We start from the raw sequence: 19,965 nt of genomic DNA, 5'->3' as shown, positions 1-19,965 counted from the left end.
GATCCAGGGACAGTCAATCACTGTGGCCAATCAGTGCAGCCACTTCTGGGAGTGACTGCAGTGATTGGCCAGTGCTTGCAGGGGGGCACCAGCACTCCCACCTGTCTCCCCTGCCCATAGCCTAAGCGGTGAGCGTGGCCAGTCAGGGGGTTCACCAGCGCTCTCAGGAGGTGCATGTTAACCCCCATCCACCCCCTCCCTATGCATTGCCATTGCTTTCAGCCACTTGAAGGTGTTACTGTGCAGCCAATCCTGGGGTTAAGAGCTCCAGAAACTCCCAAAACTTACTGTGGAACAAGACCCTCAGAGAGAATGAAGACAGACACTTTGGAGAAACGACATGATTTTATAAAAGGGGTCTGATTAAAAGAAAAGATTCAGGGCTTTACAAGTGTTAAACTATGAGCTGCCTTCAGTGTAATAGGAATGTAATGCTGGTGAGCATCCCTTAGGTCATCAAGTCTAGTGCCTTGTCATCGCGGGCAATGATGTAATAAAAATTGGGTAAAAGGGTTGGCAAGATCCTCACAGTTAAGCATTCCAGTCACAAAGCATCTCATTAAAAACTTAGGATTGTTAATGCAAAACACAAAAACAAAAAATAAAATAAAAAAAAAAAAGCAAAAAAGGAGAAGTCATTAGGATGTATAGGGCCACCAGCAGTGCATTGATTCATATCCTCTCTTGGCTTCCACTGCTCTCTTTTCTTCTGGTTTTTCTCCTGTGCTTCACTTGTTCCTCCAAATAATTTTTCAGAGGATCCCACTTGTCCCCATTGCAACTCCTTGTGGAGGTTCCCCAAGGCTGTCTCTTTGGGCCCCTTCTCATCCCCTCTCCCTGTACCTTTGGATACTGCATTCATTGATTGGCACCATGTTGTCCCTATGGCGTGCATTCAGCATGCTGCAGCAAAGATTAGTTTCCTAATCCGTTGTCTTGACCATGTCACCCTTATCACCACATCTCTCTGCTAGCTCCCTTTTCTCTATCACATCAGACTTAAAGTATTTGCCTTCACTTCCAGCTTCATTCAGCCGCTATTCCTACCCTTCCATCATCTTTCAGTCCATGTCGAGATGCTGACAGGAATCAATGACAGCCACTTCCATGTACTGATCCCTGGTAATGTCTCTGAAAGCCAAGTACTTCCCAATCAAAAAAAAAAATGCCAAAGTTCACAAAGATAAAGATATGGACCCCATTTTTGTCACAGGAAAGAAGATGCTGACTCCTGCTTCCTATCAGTTCGTGATACCCGTCTCCTTCACCCACCTGCTAGATTTTCAAATAATCCTCTTTGAGCTTTCTTTTATGCTGCCCCACATGTACAGAAAGAGTTTCCCTTAAACTCTTACAAAGATACTTCATGCTTCTCCTATTAATACCGCTCTAAGACTTTCTTGTGCTGTCATACCAACAAAACACTTCATAACAGCTAGATGACTGCTATGCATGAACTAATAGCTAGAAGGTTAATTAACATTTTCATGTTGTTTTATTGTACTTCCCTGCTTTTTGTGTCTCTATATTTTTTCTGTCTTAGATTGTAAGCTGTTTGGGGCCATCCTTTTGTCCTGTATTGGTACAGTGCCTAGAAAAATGGGACCTAGCCTATGCTTGTTCTTGACAAGTGATACATCAATATAAATAACAAGTAATTTATCAAGATGTAATCAAGGTAAAATAGATTAAAGACTAAAAAATCTTGTTATCACTTTTTTTCTAATGATTACAACATCTATGCTTCCAAAACAGAGAAAGGCAGTAGATTTCTCTTTGGAAGGAAGCCATGACAATAAAAGAAAGTTCTGATTGAGACCAAAAAGTTCAGAAAATTTCAAGACTGTTTTGGTCATTATCAAATAAACTATAACGATGTCAAATGTACAGTATATCAGAATCGTGACAGGTTATAAAGAGCTGTTGAACTCTAGGAAGATGTATCCTTTGTGGGAGACAAAAGCCTACACAGTCATGACTATAAACCCCTGGAAATATAATCTTTATCTCTAAATGGTAGACCAGGGAACATGGGGAAAGAATCTAAAAAATAATTTCATCTCTACTTCACAGAGGAGGTAGCCATGTCACAACAGGAAGAAGTGAGAAATGCCTATTACACTTTTTTTTTCATCAACAAGTCTACCCAGTGACTCTTTCATCTTTCATCTCTTTTATCTTCCTTCAAAACAAGTGTGGCCGTTGGGGAGAAATAGACTTTTCATCTTTTTTTTTTTTTAATGTGGTGCACTAGAAGAACAATAATATTTTTAAACAGATTTTCCTGTGGGGGAGATAAGAGAGGAGATAGGATTCCATTGGTGCCGCAAAGTGGCCACTTGTTCTTCATTGTTTCATCAAGAACTTGATGTATTTGCTTGGGCCAACATGGCAGATGGCTGGCTTCAGCTCTTGTACCTGACACTAACAGCCACACCAATATTTCTAAGCATCCATGGCGAGAAACTTCAGGAAAGAAGCAAAGGGTGTCAGAACACTGGTGTAGTTCATATTCCTTTCCCCCAAGGTGTAGAAATGGTGACAAATGGAGAGCACTGACCAGAGGACCACTTGTTTGGATCACCATGGTTGACTGGTCTAACCCTGCAAGTTTGCTTTGAGTTTAGGCTATGAGCAGGGAACCCTTTGACGACTTTTAATTACTTCCCTGTTCACTCCCAGGTTTCCATCCTCTTATACCTGAAGTCTTCTTTGAGGTAAAGGATGCATGAATACCACACAGAAATCTCCTGGTCCTTTGTAAGCCTTCCCCAGGTGACTGCTCCCACCATCTTGAATCTTCAGGGAAGCTACCTCCTCCAAAATCCAGGAATGGCATTTGGGGGATGGAGATGATGACCTGTTTCAATACTGCCACTATAATGCAACAGGAATTATTCATGTGTACTGCTGGCCACTTATAATAAGCCAATACTGCATTTTCAGTATTCAGGGAAGTTTCCATAGTTTGTTAGCACCATAGCTCCAAGGTTTAGAAGCATAATAGAAACAAAGGGAGGCAACCTGGTGACAGATCATTCAGAAAAGGGTGAAGTACTCAATGTTTTTTTTAAATCAGTCTTCATAGGCAAGGCCATCCCCCAGGCTACTGCACCTGGCAGCAGAGTTTTGAGAGGAAGTGAGCAGCCAACAGTGGTGAATGAACAGGTTAGGGACTATTTAGAAAATCTGGATGTGTATGAGTCCATGGGGCTGGATGTGATGCACCCAAGGATACTGAGAGAGTTGGATGATGTTATTACAGAACTGCAGGCCTGGCCATTATCTTTAAAAAACTTGGGGCGACTGGGAGAAGTCTCAGGTGATTGAAAAAGGGCAAAATAGTGCCCATCTGTAAGAGATGGGAAAAGGAGGATCCAGGGAACTAAAGACCCGTCAGCCTCACCTCAGTCCCTGGAAAATCATGCAGCAGGTCTTCAAGGAATCCATTTCTAATCAACTGGAGGAGAAGATGATCAGGAACAGTCAGCATGGGTTCACCAAGGGCAAGTCATGGCTGATCAACCTGATTGCCTTCTACAGTGAGATGACTGCCTCTGTGGACATGGGGGAAGCAGGGCACATCAACATGAGACTCTTAATGTTCATTAGTGAAAAAACCACTGCACAGTAATTGTGTCACAGCAAAAATCATGCTAATAGCCTACTGTGCAGTGTTATTAGGCTAATGCACATTAAGCATCACTAAATAACCATGCACTGGTGCTGCTGCACAGTAACTTCAGGTGCTGGCATTTAGTTATTACTTTATTAAGGAAATAGTAAACTAAATGCACAGTAGCAAGGTGCATTAATGAGTGTGTAGACTTAACCTTAGTGGACATGATATACCTTGACTTTAGCAAGGTTTTTGATAAGGTCTCTCATAGCATTCTTGCAAGCAAGCTAAGCAAGCACAGGTTGACTGAATGGACTGTAAAGTGGATGCAAAACTGGCTGGATCATTAGGCTTGAAGGACAGGTATCAGTAGCTTGATGTCTAGTTGGCAGCTGGCATTAAGTGGAGTGCCCCAGAGGCCAGTCCTGGGGCCGGTTTTGTTCATATCTTCATCAACAAACTGGAAGATGGGATGGAGTGCACCCTCAACAAGTTTGCAGATGACACAAAGCTGGGGCACTAGTAGAGATACGCTGGAGAGTAGAGCTAGGATTCAGAGAGATCTCAATACATTGAAGGATTGGGCCAAAAGAAATCTCATGGGCTGCATCCACACATGGTGTGGGCTTCCCCAGGGACAACTAGCAGCAGCATACCTTATGCTGCCACTATTTATCCCCAGGGAATGCCCATGCCATGCATGCTTTGGCATGCAAGTTAGGCCAGGGTGGTAGGGGAGGCTGAGGCCAGCACTGGGCTGGCCCCAGTAGCCTTACCTGGCATCCTGGGGGACTCTGGGGGTTTCAGATGTTGCCATTCTGCTGTGTGGAGCCTGGCTGGGAGACACAGAATGGCTCTGGATGACCCAGCTCTGCTTTTGAACAGCGCACACTGCTCATGCATGTACTTCTCTGCTTCCCCCCCCTGCCACCCATGGTTTTTTTTTGACCCTGGGATACCACATATTCACCATGGAGAACAACTGAATGTACAGTCTGTGGCACCACATACTGCATGGCCACATACTACCACACTCGTCTGGACACGGCCATGAGGTTCAACAAGGGCAGGTTCAAATTCCTGCACTTAGAACAGAATAATCCCATGGTACAGGCTGGGGACTCACTGACTGGGCAGCAGCTTTGCAGAAAATGATCTGGGGGTGACAGTGGACAGTAATCTGAACAGGATCCAGCAGTGTGCCCTTGGTGCCAAGAAGGCAAATGGCATCCTGGGCTGCAGTGGTAGGAGCGGTGCCAGCAGATGGAAGGCAGTGATTCTTCCCCTCTATTCAGCACTGGGGAGGCCACATCTGGAGTCCTGTGTCCAGCTGTGGGCCCCCCACTGCAGAAAGGGTGCAGACAAATTGGAAAGAGTCCAACGGAGGGAAATGAAAATGGTTTGGGGGCTGGGACACAGAAATTGAGGGAACTGAGTGTATTTAGTCTGGAAAAGAGAAGACCAAGAGGGGATTGAATAGCAGCCTTCAACTCCCTGCAGTGGGGTTACAAAGAGGATGGAGCTGGGCTGTTCTCAGTGGGGGCAGGTGACCGGACAAGGAGCAATGGGCTCAAGCTGCAGCAAGGCAAGTTGAGGTTAGATATTAGGAAAAAAAGGTGCTCACTAGAAGGATCGTTAGGCACTGGGACAGGCTATCCAGAGAGGTTGTGGGCTCTTCATCCCTGGAGATGTTTAAGACCTAGCTCGACAAAGCCTTGGCTGGGATGATGTAGCTGGGGCTGGTCCTGCTTGGGGCAGGGGGTTGGACTAGATGTGACCTCCTGAGGCCCCTTCCAACCTGAATTTTTTATGATTCTGATTCCACGTTTGTAATAGTGTAATATGTGACCTGAGGAAAGATACTTTTGACTGCTGAGCTGAAGACCTCTTGCTACTGAAGTGTTAGTTTGTTCAGTAAGAGATATTTCCACAGGAACTGTCACTGTGTGTTTTTGGCCCATCTGTGGATACCTGGCTCATGTTTGGAGGCCTACCACATGGCTCCTATTCTGAGGCAAAAATCCTGTCTGCTATACCTAATTTTATGGTAATCTATCCACAATCTTTCTGGCTGTTTTCAGCACTGTACACAAAGACCAACACATGAGAGAGCGCAAGAATGGGAAAACTGACCACCACGGAAACCAATTACGACTGAATATGTATTTTATTGAATGGAAATCTAAGCATCTCTCCAGCTAATAACCAAAGTCCTCAGATGTGATTTCTGGATGCATTTGTTCTTCAGGCAACTTTTAGCTCTTGTAAATCCAATTATATGATGATTTATTACAGGCTTTTTTGTCTCCATATTATTTCCTCTTTTACTTGCCTATTCAGAAAGAAAATCAATACTGAAAATATGCCCAATTTTTAGGCAGTAGTTTTGATGCCACTGTTTAACAGACTTCATTTTTAACACTTTTTCCAACAGAGTCAGGAGACAACTGTACATGTTTCTTTGACTGTTCTTTTGAAAGTACCCTAAATCAATTCTTCTCTGGTGGTTCCTATACTCTTTGAATATAGGAAGGCAGTTGACATATTTCCCCAGCTGTTACATAGACAATCCACCTCTATATTTATTTTTGCTGCTCTTTTCCTGCTTTCTCAGTATCCAATCTATCAATTGCACCAATGCCATAGTGCCCTGAATTGTGCAGAATATTCCAGATGTGGCCTTATGTTATCCCCTCATTGGTCCTTGGCAAAATTGGTGCCTCTGTCCCTGCAGCCCAAAGTGGTTTTCTGTAGGCCTTTGCCAATTTATATCCAATTTGCTATCACTATTTTTTTCATTGTCGTAATTTCCAGGCATCTTCCCTTTGATGAATATCAACATTTTGAATTACTTCCCGAAGTATACAATACCTTGCATTTTTCTCTGTTTTTCTTCCCTTTCTATTTAAATCCTTTTAAACACTGTGGGCATATGCAGAAGATCTACAGAAGATGCTACATTGCTGTAGTGATGAGCTACAGTGACATAGCTCATCGTTATGGCAACGTAGCATCAGCAGGCATGAACCGTGATGCCACTCCTACTGTGCAGTAGGGTCAGAAATGATCCATGTGGCTCTGGGACTGTGCAGTACCAGCTCTTGTAGTAATTACTAAATGACTGTGCAATAACAACTGTGCAGCTCGGGGCACATGTAGATGCACCCAATGTATCTCACTGGCATTATTTGGGAAGAAATCGTGATCCCATTGAAGTCAATGGCAAACTTCCTATTGAGTTCAGTAGAGCCAAGACTTTTCCCTTATGCTTTTTTGCTAAGAATTATAATGCTTCTGTATCTGACATGTCTATTATAGCATTAAAAAAGATGTTAAATTAATTTCCTATGGCAGCCAACACCTCAGAGATTGGAAGGAAATGTTAAAATTGCTAGAACATGAGGTAAACTAGGATTTACATTGAAATTGGCTTGGATTTGAGAACATTTGAATGTTCCCCCTTCTTACCTTGGCTTTGTGGAGTTGCTTCCATTGCAGAAGGGCAGTCTATTTTTATTCATTCTTTATACAATTTGAATTTTAAATCGGACAATAAAATAAGTGATGTGGCAGTACGTTAGGTACGTCATGAAATGTTGCCCACTGATTGCGTGGATGTGGCTCCTGTGACTGAGCTTGAAACATTTTGGCCAACACTATCCATATGGTATAGATGTGGTCCTTGTGCTTCACATGGAGGCCATAAAGGGCAGGATGTACCAACTCCACCAACTCCAAGTCTCCTCTCAACCATGGGATTCTAGATATCCAGGACGCAGAAGAAGAAATTGTGGAGAGTGGGGTGTAGCAGGTGTATGTGAGTAGAATGACTTAAAGAGCACCACTTCCTATGTGGGTAACTTATTGCTTAGTTTCTTTCCTGATTGTCCATATATATCTATATATCTATATATATATCTGTGTGTGTGTGTGTGTGTATACACACACACACACACACACACACACACACACACACATAGATATATATATAGATATATAGATATATATTCCAGTGCCAAGGAAAGCAGTGGGATCTTGGAGTTTCAGAACAGTGACTGAAGCACGACTTCACTAAATACAGTGTCAGATCTAGAGACTCCAGAGATCAAAGAAAGCCTTGTGCAAGTGTAAATAGAGCTATAGGCAGCCACTTTATAGGTGCATAAAATAGATATGTTTCTCAGCAAAGCTGTTGACATTCCCTAAGCAGTGGTGGTGTGTGGATAGACAGACGCTTCTGTGCTGTGGTGATGAGGGATATGATGAGTGTCTGAAATATATCTGGCAGTTCCCAAAAGGTGTAATTGGTTTTGGTTTAATAGAAATTGGTTCAAAACCCTGGACAGTCTCACCAAGACTTATTCTGAGACTGACTGGCATAATGTTATAGTTGGTATCATATTTGGCAGGGTCAGAAGGGACTTGAGCAGATCATAAAGTCCACCCCCCATAACTGAGACATCAAAATTGGTCATGGTCACCCATGAAAGTGTTGTCTCTTGTGGGGCAATCCCAATGGTTTGTGATGTAAGGCAGCTGGCACTGAAGCTTTTTGCAGAGCACCAGGTGCAGAGGATGAACCATGTACTACACAGAAGAGGGACCATGGGGCCCTGCCATGGTGGAAGTGAATATCTATAAACCAGTTAGTCATGAGATTAGCAGGGCCACTGGCATCATAAACCTTAATTGTGTATTTGAATACATGCTTATTGAACTTAAAAAGGTGCCTATGGGCAGCAACTTGAAGAAGGATTAGCATTTTTTGTTCCCTGAGGACTGCCAATTTAGAGGAGATTTACTTCAAAATTATCTTCAAAACTATATTCTGAGGTCATAGAGTTGCCATGAAAAAATTGCTAGGCACTTTATGCCACTTTCGGGAGAACACTTAATTACATTGGGAGTTCAAAACTTTTCAACAGACTTCTAGAGTTAGATATCTGCAAATGATGGGTCTAAGCTGCAGTCTGGTGTGTACAAGTATTCTTTCTGGGTAGCTAATCAGGGGGAAAAAAGCTGGGTATTAAATGCATGCCTCATTTACAAGTTGAAAAGGCTTTGGGTCCTTTTGTTTTGACTTCTGGCCCTGGAGGCATAATTAGTGATAATAAAAATGTTGGAATATCTTTTCCTGATCACAGCTGAACTCCGACTGTGACCTTTTGCTCCATGTGGGAGATAGGGACAGCATTTTCTTTCAGACTTGACAGAAGAAAACAGTTATTTTTCCTGGAAAAAAAATGCTCAGGGAATGACACTGCTGTTAGTCAAAGCACTCCAGTAAAGTCTAAGGAGTTACCCATGTGAAACCAGAGTAAGTGAAAAAAGAATCAGCCTCACAGTATTTACGTGTTTCTGGATGTGTCTTTGATGACTCAAGACAAGGGATGTGAGACTGAGTCACTGGAACAAAGGCTGTTAAACTTGGTGCTTTTTTTATCCAGTTAATCTTAGATTTCTCTCATTTTTTTTTAGATTTTTGGAAGGCGAGGGAAGCAGGGGTGTGTGGGGGAGAGTAATAGATATATTCGTGAGGAATCTGTTAGCACAAAAAATGTTTAAAATCAAATCCCCACTCTCCAGACTCAAAAAAAGAGAGCCATCCAGCTACTGCTGATGTTCCAATGAAAAGTACTTGACTTACCAGGGTGTTAATTAATGTATTCATGGATTTGCCCCACCGTGTAATGTATTTCATACCATGTAATTTCGAATGGTGACTACTCTGTCTTACAATTTTGTACTTTCGTGCTTTCATATTTTTGTATCTATTAGGCAGCTTCCCCCCTTTTGCTCTGGGAATGGAGGACTGATTTGATTCCTGTGAATTATTTCCTTTGTTTTTTAATGACTTGTACTACTAAAACACTTAAAGGCCCTCCAGGAGTCCCATTGCAGGAGACTGCACATGTTTAAAATAATATATCTTCATTGCTCACTATAAACTGGGTGCTTCTACATGCTCATTAAGGCACTTTAGACATTGAAATGCAAAAATCTAGAGCTCTTGGTTCAGAAATGCTCTTATAGACCAACTAGGAAATCGCCAAGTAAATAAATAAATAATCTTTTTCTGCAAGCTTTTGGGCTCAAACACCCTTCCATCAGGCTCTGGGAAAATTAATGATGGTAAAAAGTCCCCATAGGTAGGAAATAAACTTCATTTTTGCACAGAGGGAGCTGGAGATGGACATATGTCCCAACAAAAAAGATTTCTAGCTTCCCTGCTTACCATCCGACACCTCCAGGGAAGGAATCCTACCTGATGTACACAACAAAGAGCAACTCAGAAGGACTCACAAAAACACTCTCATGGACCCACAGAGACAGATGTCCATCTCCAGCTCCCTCTGTGTAAAAATGAAGTTTATTTCCTACCTATAGGGACTTTTTACCATCTTTAATTTTCCCAGAGCCTAATGAAGGGTGTTTGAGTCCGAAAGCTTGCAGAATTTTTTTTTTTTTTTATTTTGTGCAATTTCCTAGTTGGTCTGATAAAAGGTATCATTTCTGATCCAAAAGTCCTAGATTTTTGCATTTCTTTTCATCTCAGAGCAACATGGCTACCAAGTACATCCCATAAATACTGAGAATTTAGTTTAGTACTGACTTAATAAAGTACTAACGAAATGGGAGCACCTAGTGTTACAGGACGGTAGTGCCGGCACATAGTTATTTAGTGATGCTTACTGTGCATTAGCTTAATAACACTGTGCAGTAGGCTATTAGCGTGGTTTGTGCTGTGATGCGCTATTGCACAGTGTCATTAAACTCATGTGCAGCAAGCATCTTGTGTAGATGTGCCCACTGAGCACCAAATGCTGATACCAAATTCTGTCTTGGGCATGCAAATGGAATGAGCCCAGAGCTGTGGTAAGCACATTGCCTCAGTTTTGGGGTTTAGTGCACACAATGCTATCCTATGTTTTAGTGTGGAAAGCCCTAGCACAGTCCAGATGTAATATAGACATGCTCAGCAGTATTTCTGAGCCTGCAAGAATCCAGAAAACTGAAGAATGTTAAATGCTGGGGAAGGGACCAAAATATCAAAAGGGTTTAGACAAAAGGCCAGCTCAGACCAGTGCTCATACATGACCCAGCAATACCAACTCATGCCCTGTTTGGTGTTTGTCTTCCAGACCCATCTCTTATGACTGTGCTATAATCAGGTGACTTACCTCAAAATCACAGAGCGAGTCTGTAGCAGAGTTCAGAACAAAACCCAGAGACCCAGTCCATGGCCATGCCCACAAAGCCACCTTCCAGAGTTGAGACCTTAGGGCAGCTGAAACAGGAGTAATGAAAAATAAGTGTATTAAAAGTCAACTTTGAGCATAACAAATCAGTGAAAGGTGATTCCAAGTTTATGTTAAAACTCTGTCTCTCCTCACCATGTTAAAGGGCTCTACTTCTGCATGGAAAATTCCTCATGTTAATCACACCTCTCATCCCAACAGAAAATTGGTATCTGTGGTAACCAAGGAAAAGATTTAGGAGGTTGTTTACCATGGAAAGAATATTTAAACTAATCAACTACAGCGGTTTGAAAACATTAAAGAAGTCTTTGTATTTGTTGACTTACAGAATATATTACTCAAAAGCAAAGCTGATGCTGTGCTATAGGAAGCATGCCAAGCTGGTATGCAAAGTGTTGCCCTAATGTTGTGAGCAGGGTGAACAGAGTTAAATCACTCATTGTAACACAGTGTAGTCAGTGCTCGGTTCTGCTTGGAGTTGATCATGTTTTAAATTGTTCCACAGGAGACCGTACAAAATCTTCAGGAGAGCAAAGGAAAAGCAGAGAGGGCGTGGGAAAAGGGACACAAAGGACACAGTGAGCCAGGATGAGGAGAAAAGGGAAATATGAAAGCTGAGAGTAAAACACATTCTGGAAAGAAAAGGCCACATATGGCTTGGGAACAGAGGAATAACAGTTGTCAGAGAAGGAGAACAAGAAAATAAAATAACGAAATGCAGGAAAATGAATTAGGAACATAGCCTTGGAAGAAGCCATTGAGTTCAGTCTCCTGCATTTTCTGGGAAATGTTAAGCCAAGGAATCCCTATAATTGCCAATTCAAACCCTCACCCACTGTATCCAAAACACCAGGAATACCCTATCATATGCCACAGGTATAAGCAGAGGAGGCAAGGACATTGCTAATACTTTTCCAGTGAAGAGACAGGGAAGCAGTTGGTTAATATATGCTTAAATTTAAGAGAGCATTGTTGACTCCAGGATGGACATGAGCCACCAATGCAAGGAAGCTGTCAGGAAGGCTAACCGCACCTTGTCGTGCATCTACAGATGCATCACAAGCAGGTCCAGGGAGGTGACCCTTCCTCTCTATGGGGCACTGGTCAGGCCACACTTGGAGTACTGCATCCAGTACCACACTTCAGGAGCTGCACTTCAGGAGGGATGCCACACTTTGGGAGGGATGTGGCTGGTATTGAGAGGGTCCAGAGGAGGGCCACTCGCATGATCAGGGAGCAGCAGGCCAGGCCCTATGAAGACGGACTAAAGGGCCTGAATCTATTCAGCCTCCACAAGAGAAGACTGAGAGGGGATCTGGTGGCCATCTATAGGCTCACCAGAGGGGACCAGCAGAAAATAGGTGAGGCTCTGTTCCCCTGGGCACCACCTGGGATAACAAGGAATAATGGCCAAAAATTGATTGACAGCAGGTTCAGGCTTGATATCAGGAGGCATTACTTTACAGTTAGGGCTGCCAGGCTCTGGAATGGGTTCCCAAGGGAGATGGCACTCTCCCCTACCTTGGGGGGTCTTCAAGAGGGTTTGGGTAGATATCTATCTGGGGTATTATGACCCCAGCACTCATTCCTGCCCAGGGCCAGGGGTCAGACTTGACGATCTGTTCAGGTCCCTTCTGCCCCTAGAAACTATGAAACTATCTATGCATGTGCGGCAATTTGGCTGGTGAAGATTAACTTGCTGCACCATCAGATAGTCCTGCAAACACAAGTACTATGTGATGTCACGGTAAATTACTGCGCTTGAATGCATGTGCAGATGGTGATAGGGCTGGTTGGAGTACAAGGGTGCTTCTAGCTAGCAGACAGCCCCTGCCCCCATTCTGAAGCACCATTGGGTCCCAGCCAGCCACCCCACAGCATGTAGAGCTCCATTGGAGCAGCTCTGGGCTGGCAGGCTAACCCCCTGGGATTAAACACCATGCCTAAGAGCAAAGAACTTTGGGTCAATAAGCTGTAGAATTTATTCACACACATTAATTGCACATGTATGATGGTATTTAGAGGTTTGCTTTCGGGAATTGGCTTATAGGTAAAGTAGATATGCATTAAAATAATAGTCTAGGGCAAAAACAAGGGTTAATTAATTTCTAATGAGCCGGTCTGTGACAATGTTTCCTCAGGGCTTTCTGTGTCTGCTACAGACAAGCAGCAAGCAGACACACAGACTGGGAAACTGAAGCCATGTACTACACTGTTCCATAACATGAGATAAGGTGGCAGCAGGTCACAGTGCCCAACTGCAGAGATCTTAGGCTTTTTGGTTTTGGGGGAGCAGACTGAATTAGGCTAAGACCAGTAAAGCCCAAATTAGAATGTGTGCATGTGGGTTTATGAAACAAAAGAACAGGACAGACCGTGGACAGTATGATGACCAGAGGACCACTCTGTGATGCCTATGGATGAAGAAGCATCAGAAGGGAAAAAGAATACAAAAGAATGGATTTAAGAGCAGAAAAGTGTCCCCCAGAGGGGAACCCAAGGCCACCATGGACAGCTAGCACACTACCAGCCTGGTCTCTGATCCCTGGGCTGCTGACATCAGACATTCAAGAGAGAACCTTGGGGTGAAGCTTGCATACTGGCCAGATATACCTTGACGCTGATGACAGCTCTAGGATTGGTGGATATAGAATTTTTTGCATTTTTCTTATCTGCTATCACTGTGTATCAATAAAATTTGCCTATTATTGAATGGAAAGGTCGTGGTTGGTCTGAGGGTTTGGGTCTGCCCAGAACAAGGTATCTGGGTCATAAATCCAGCACCAACACTGCAGATGCACCCACTGTGTTCTCTTTTGGTGTATCCAAACCTGCTCAAGTCACTGGAAAGACTCTTGCTGAGGTTGCGGGGATTTCTCACAAGCTCTTGGTTTAGGTAAATTGTGATAATGTAATGACAAGGCACAGAGTGTGGATGGAGTACCAGAACTGAGATTCAGGCTCACCCTTGTGGATGCAGTACGTGTTTTGAGTATATAGCTATACAAAGTATATCGCTAATTTGACAGGTTTGATGTAGCAGACAGAAGCCACCCCAGATTTTTATCATTTGCCTCATGGCATGTGCCATCTTTTTGAGGTAGTTGACTAGCTGTTACCCAGCAAAATGTTGTAATCTGCTACTGCCTTTTAAAATATACGCAGTCAGATAAAGATATCCTGGCATCTGATCAAAAGCATTAAGACCTTTCCAAATGATATCTGCATGTGATTTGGACAAGGCACATGTGCCAGTCTGGGCATCATACAGGGCAAAGGCATGAGGCAGTATTGTCTCATTTTAAGATCAAAGTCAATCATTGACTTATTGGCTCCTGCAAAAAAGAGCAAATACCATGGCATTTTAGAACATGATTCCATCCTTGAAACATTCATGTTAAATGACAATATAAGAAGAAACTCTATCAAGTTCTGTAACCCAAACTCCATGGAAACAACATTTTCTGGGCAATGCCATACCACCTCTTACAAATGCTGGTCTAGCAGACTGGACTCTGAAAGCCTGGAGACAGTTAAGGAAGTGTCAGGGTCCACAAGGGTAGCTCAGGTGAGCTGCTGGAGCTGAACGGCTTAGTAGGTAGGTAGAAGTGAAGTGTCAAGAGTCAAAACCCCCTGTCTGGAAAAGGGAGGAAGGTTTTTAAGGATGCTAAAGCTCCATGTAGTGAAGAACAGCTTGCTTAAAACTGTCACCGGAAGCTCTGATTATAACTGCGGAAAAGATTGGGCCCTTCATTTAAACTAGCCAATCATCCCCACAAAACAGTCACTCACTGATAGTGCTCATTCATGCAATTAAAATCTCACTGGGCATGTCTACAAGTGCATTTATGCTCGCTTAAATTTATCGTGCAGTAAATTACTGCACAGTAAATTATTGTGCAGTAAGTGGGAATAGGCCAGTGTCTACAGGTGCAGGAGACCTGGGACTAAATTTAGTCTCAGGTCAGAACAGCCTACCATGTGCCCCTACGGCCACCGGGGGGGACCTCCAACCTCTGGCCACATAGCTGCCAGGTCTTGGGACTACCTTTAGTCCCAAGATGAGCAGAGGAGAGGTGGCCAGCCAGGAGCCCTGGAGCTGGGCTCAGGGCAGCCCGCTAGTGGCTGGGCAGACCCAGCAGGAAGGCTTCCTGGGTTACTATGCAGTAATGCATCTACACGTGCGTTACTGTGCAGTAACTAATCAGGTGTAAATTTGATACCTACATGATGCAGGTATCAAATTTACACTCAAGTTGGCATAAATTGCCATATATACTGTGCAGTATGGGCATGCATGTGTAAACATGCACCCATTCTGAACAGTAATTTTGGTTACTGCACATAAAATATGCACATGCCTACAGAAGTGGAAGGAGAAAAGTTTCCCAAATATTGAACAAAGATACAAACAGGTACAAACAGTCGTTATACCCCAGAGGTTCCCAACTATGGGAATGTGTTATTGTAGTTGTAATGGTCGAGGAAATATATGAGGCAAGGGGTTTTTTTTTGTGAAATCTTTTATTGGATCATCTCTACAGTTGGAAGACAAGTTGGGTAAGCTTTCAGACAAAAAATTGTCATTCTTCAGGTCTGGGAAAGAAGCAGACAGGCCAAGCTAAGCAGAAGGCAGGGTAGAGAGACATCTTATAAACTAACAGAATCAAAGATGAATAAGCTTGTGTGACCAAGAGGTCACTTAATCAGATGTTAAATAACAAAAAAGGGCATGTGTATAATTCCATGTGAATGAAAAAAGTCATTTAAAGGAATAGAGGATCTCTGTAAAGTAGAGAGAGGTTATTAGAAGTAACTTCAAAATGAAGGGAATGTAGATAATCTAAGAAGCAAAACAGTTTTGCCATATTTTATTGACATTATGTTTCCTGTCCATCAGAAGAAATGGACAATTATGATGATACATTAGCTGGAAAAAAACAGTTCTCCATCTGTATTGCATTATCATCTATCAGACAGGGGGTACAGTTTGGAAACTATGCACCTGGAAAGAAAGAAAATGGATACCGGCGGCTCCTCTGTAAGGGGCAATTCCCATGCAGCCAGTTGGTTGCATTCATCACTGCAGTTAATATATAGTACATGTTTCTTCTCACCATAGGCTCTTCTATGATTAAGAGCTAACGGAAATGTGTGCCTAGGACCAAAGAAAATATATAAAAGAATAGCAATAGGATTTGGCTGGAAATGAAACATACCCATTATTATTTGAAGTCTTTCCAGGCCTTTCAGGTCCATCAACCCAAGATCACGCAAAAAAAACTATTAGTGCATTTATTCTCTGAATCATTATTACTAACTACACTAACTAATATAAAAAGACTAATGGATTCCTCGAGGGAAAATTTATATGCGGGGTCAACTATTTTTTTTTAAGAGGCAGGCAATTACCACTTCTTTTATTTAATGATGCCTTTTTGAATATATGTCATATTTCTTGGAATAAAAGACTACAAATTTGAGCATTCACATGAAATAGAATTATTGATTCATTCAGCATCAAATCTTCTATCTTATAATTACAGATGATGAAAAGCTCCTTTCTCTGCTAAGAGTTTCAAGCTGTTCATGCCAATTCCAAAATGGTGAAATGCACTATAAAAGATGAATGCTGGGAACATGTGACTTGCTATTGGGTCCAATCCTGTGAAATGCTGTGTTCCTTCATGACATATGACAATAAGTGATTATTTTGTTTTTCTTAACAGCTGTAATAAGAAATACCACACTTCTGAATTATCTTACACACACACAAAATGGAGACTATCAAACCTTTGCATTTCTTTCTAAACTTTTTGTAGGCAACAAGACTGAATTGTTCACATTTTTCAGAGGCCACATATTGTTTTCCTATTAGGTCTACTTAATAGCTAGGATACATATGTCATGTCCAGACAAACGCGGACATGCGGTATGTGGCATCACAGACATGTCTGTGGTGTCACATGCCACACATGCAGGCATTCCTATGTTGCTAGCTTGCAGCATGCGGGGGAGAGAGGTTAACCCCAGGTTCTCTCGGGCTCAAAAAGCCATGCCAAAAAAAGCAGGGTGGCACATGTGGCAGTAGTGTGCACTGCACAAAACCAGAGCCTACAGTTCTCTGAGGCCCCCAGGACCCCAGGTAAGGCTGCTGGGGCCAGCTTAGTTGCTGGTCCCAAACTCCCTTACCCCACCCAGGATAACCTTCTGCCTGCCAGAGCTCGCATGGCATGGGTGGTATAGTAGCAGTGGAACAGGGTGTGCCACTGCTACTTGTCCCTAGGGAAACAAATGGCCACACTAATCTGGATGCGGCCATAGAGCCTAAGTGATTACAAAGCCTCCATGAGGTTTAGGCTTAAAGCATATTCATGAAAGCAAACCTTTTCAGGATCGGTGCCTATTCCAACTCACTAAAGACCTGAGCAAAGATATTTATACCTGGATCTTCGAAATCAGTAGCTTGATTTCCAGAGATTCTGAATCCCTCTGCTTCTTTTGAGTTCAGTGAAGGGATTGGGAGTTCAATGTCTCTGACCACTAGGCTATATACTGCACAGAAACAGATACATAATTTTTACCCAGAGAATATGCATATGCAGGTGAGATGAGATAAATGTGTCTGAAAAATTTACCACTCCTCAAGCAAAACTTTTGCTGCAATGCTCAATAGTCCATTATGTTTGGAGAGCTTTTTAATGTACAAATTCAGTCACCATATTATGACTTGTAGCATGCTAGAGCCTCCAAACAAGATCCATGGTTCTTTGTGCCAGGTGTTTACAAGCACCTGGTAAGAGAAATCCCTCTCCTGGGGAGCTTGCAGTCTATGCAAGGAAGAAAGGATGTGCTATTCTTCAGGTTGGGAACTGAAGGATAGACAAATTGAATGACCCAAGATGACAAAAGGCATCTGGCAAATGCTGGTAAAGACCCCACATCTTCTCAGAACAAATCTTGTGCTCCAAATGCAAGGCTATCATTCCCCCTGCTTAGAATTAGTCTTATCTTTTAACATCTGGCCACAAAAGTGAGCAGAGCATGGCCCCTGCCCCTGCTACATGGAAACAGATGGGGACCATTAAGCAAAACACCTGTGTGGACAGATCAAAACTGTAGAATGATTGAAAAATGCAGTGATGTGTAGGTGCTAGTGTGATAGGACTTTTAACAATGATCATTGAAGGATACACAGATTTTCTGCATTAAGAGAAAAGAGAGAAGCAATTTTATTTGTTTATGTCATTTATTAGATAACTTTCGTAGTTTGGAAAGGTGTTAAGACAAGGCAAAATGTGGCCTTCCTCAGGTCTCAGAAAGAAGCAGATGCAGCCAAAGCTAAGTACCATGTAAAACCAGGACTTTTGTTTAAGTGCATTAGGTAAATGAAAAAAAAAACCACCTAATTAGGGACCTGCCAAAATCATTTGCAGAAATCACCAAATCCAGCATTGCCTGTGAAATCAAGCTATCCCTGTGAAATCCATGGAAAAAAAAACAAAAATCCTTACTTAAAATAAAATGCTGGCTCCCCAGAGGGAGCCAGCAGTTGCCATGGCACTGTGGTCCAGGTGTCCAGCCATCGGGTGGAAGCGGGGACAGGGCTGCCAGCACAAAGGTGAGCTCAAGATGACCGAAGACCCCCCCCCCACCCATCACCACTGATTGGCTGAAAGGGCTGCCTGTCATGCAGCCCTGCTTCTCTCCACCAATCAGCAGTGAAGGGTGGGGTCACATGATACACAGCTTTTGCAACCAATCAGTGGCAAGGGCTGGGGCCGTATCATGGACGGCCCTTGCATCCAATTAGCAGTGAGTAGTGGGGCCACTGGGGCCCCTTGGCCAGTGCCAAGGGAGCTGTGGGGGGCGGGGGCTCACCGTGATCAGCCCATGAAAATGGCATCCAGGCCCAAAATCTCCCTATGAAATCATTTGGCTGCCTTTTCATATTAGATTGACCCCTACACATAATAAAGAGGAAGATGGCAGTAAACCTGTGGGGCAAAGAGAAGTTGGCAACATTGCTCCAAGCCAAGGAAAGGTCAGTTGAAGTGGATCAACCTAATTATGTAAAAAAAAATCAGCCCATGAACGAAGGAAGATTGCTGTTTGTACCCTGGAGGACCAAAGGGTGAACAGAGGGAGCAGGTAAATTGTAATAAGCCACAAAACCATTTGATGTGGTTAGCCCATGGTCTCCTTGCATATCCCCCAGGCTGTCCCAGCCACAACACCACTAAGACTCTGCTAGAACATTAAATAAATGTGCATATAAACCATAAACATTTATATAAACTAACTACAATGCTTCGTATTCCAATGAAGCATAAGAAATGAAGAAAAAGAGTTAGTCCATGGAGCAAGCCTTGCAGATTTTAAGGTCAGAAAGAACCATAAGATCACCTAAACAATTGTCTTGTGTCATATAGAAAATACTCAAGCTACCATCCTTATAAACCTCATGACACTGTCAGCCTCAGAAGAGCAGAATGGAGAACAGCCTCATCATTTCTACAGAACATTTTCCATTTTTATTAACGCTGCATTGGAGCTGACGGTGATTGGTGTGAGGTCCCGCTGTCATGATTACAGGCCAGGCTGGGCAGTGTCCCCTCTTCTCTTTTTTCTAAAGGCACCCTACCCTCCACTTTAAGATAGGTCTCATGCTTTAGTTTCTGGCAAATCCCACAGGTCTCCTACTCTCATATAACACATTGACTACCAGTATTTACCTAGCAGGTGTTGGTTTGGCTTTTTTCTGTGGTTCTCTTCGGGGGGGGTGACCAGCTGTGATGGCAGCACCCCAAAACAACCTTCTTATAACAAAGTATTGTGTAATCTGAACAAGAGAAACCAAGAGAATAGATTTCTCTATCAATAAACTGTGTGCACGTGTCTTACTGCACAGTTTGGCAAAGGGGAGGCTCTTTTACTAAGAGACCTAGACCTAGACTCCAGGGCTTTTATTGGTATAAATGATCAGAAACCAGTCTATACCCATATCAGGACAAAAGCTTGTCAGACAAAAGTGGTTTATACTCATGACAGAACAGAAGTTTGGCAAACATAGGGCATGTTTACATG

This window comes from Alligator sinensis, unplaced genomic scaffold (assembly GCF_000455745.1).
Source record: "Alligator sinensis unplaced genomic scaffold, ASM45574v1 scaffold358_1, whole genome shotgun sequence".
Lineage (NCBI taxonomy): Eukaryota > Metazoa > Chordata > Crocodylia > Alligatoridae > Alligator > Alligator sinensis.
The sequence above is the reverse complement of the archived record's forward strand: the minus strand, read 5'-3'. Positions refer to the sequence as shown.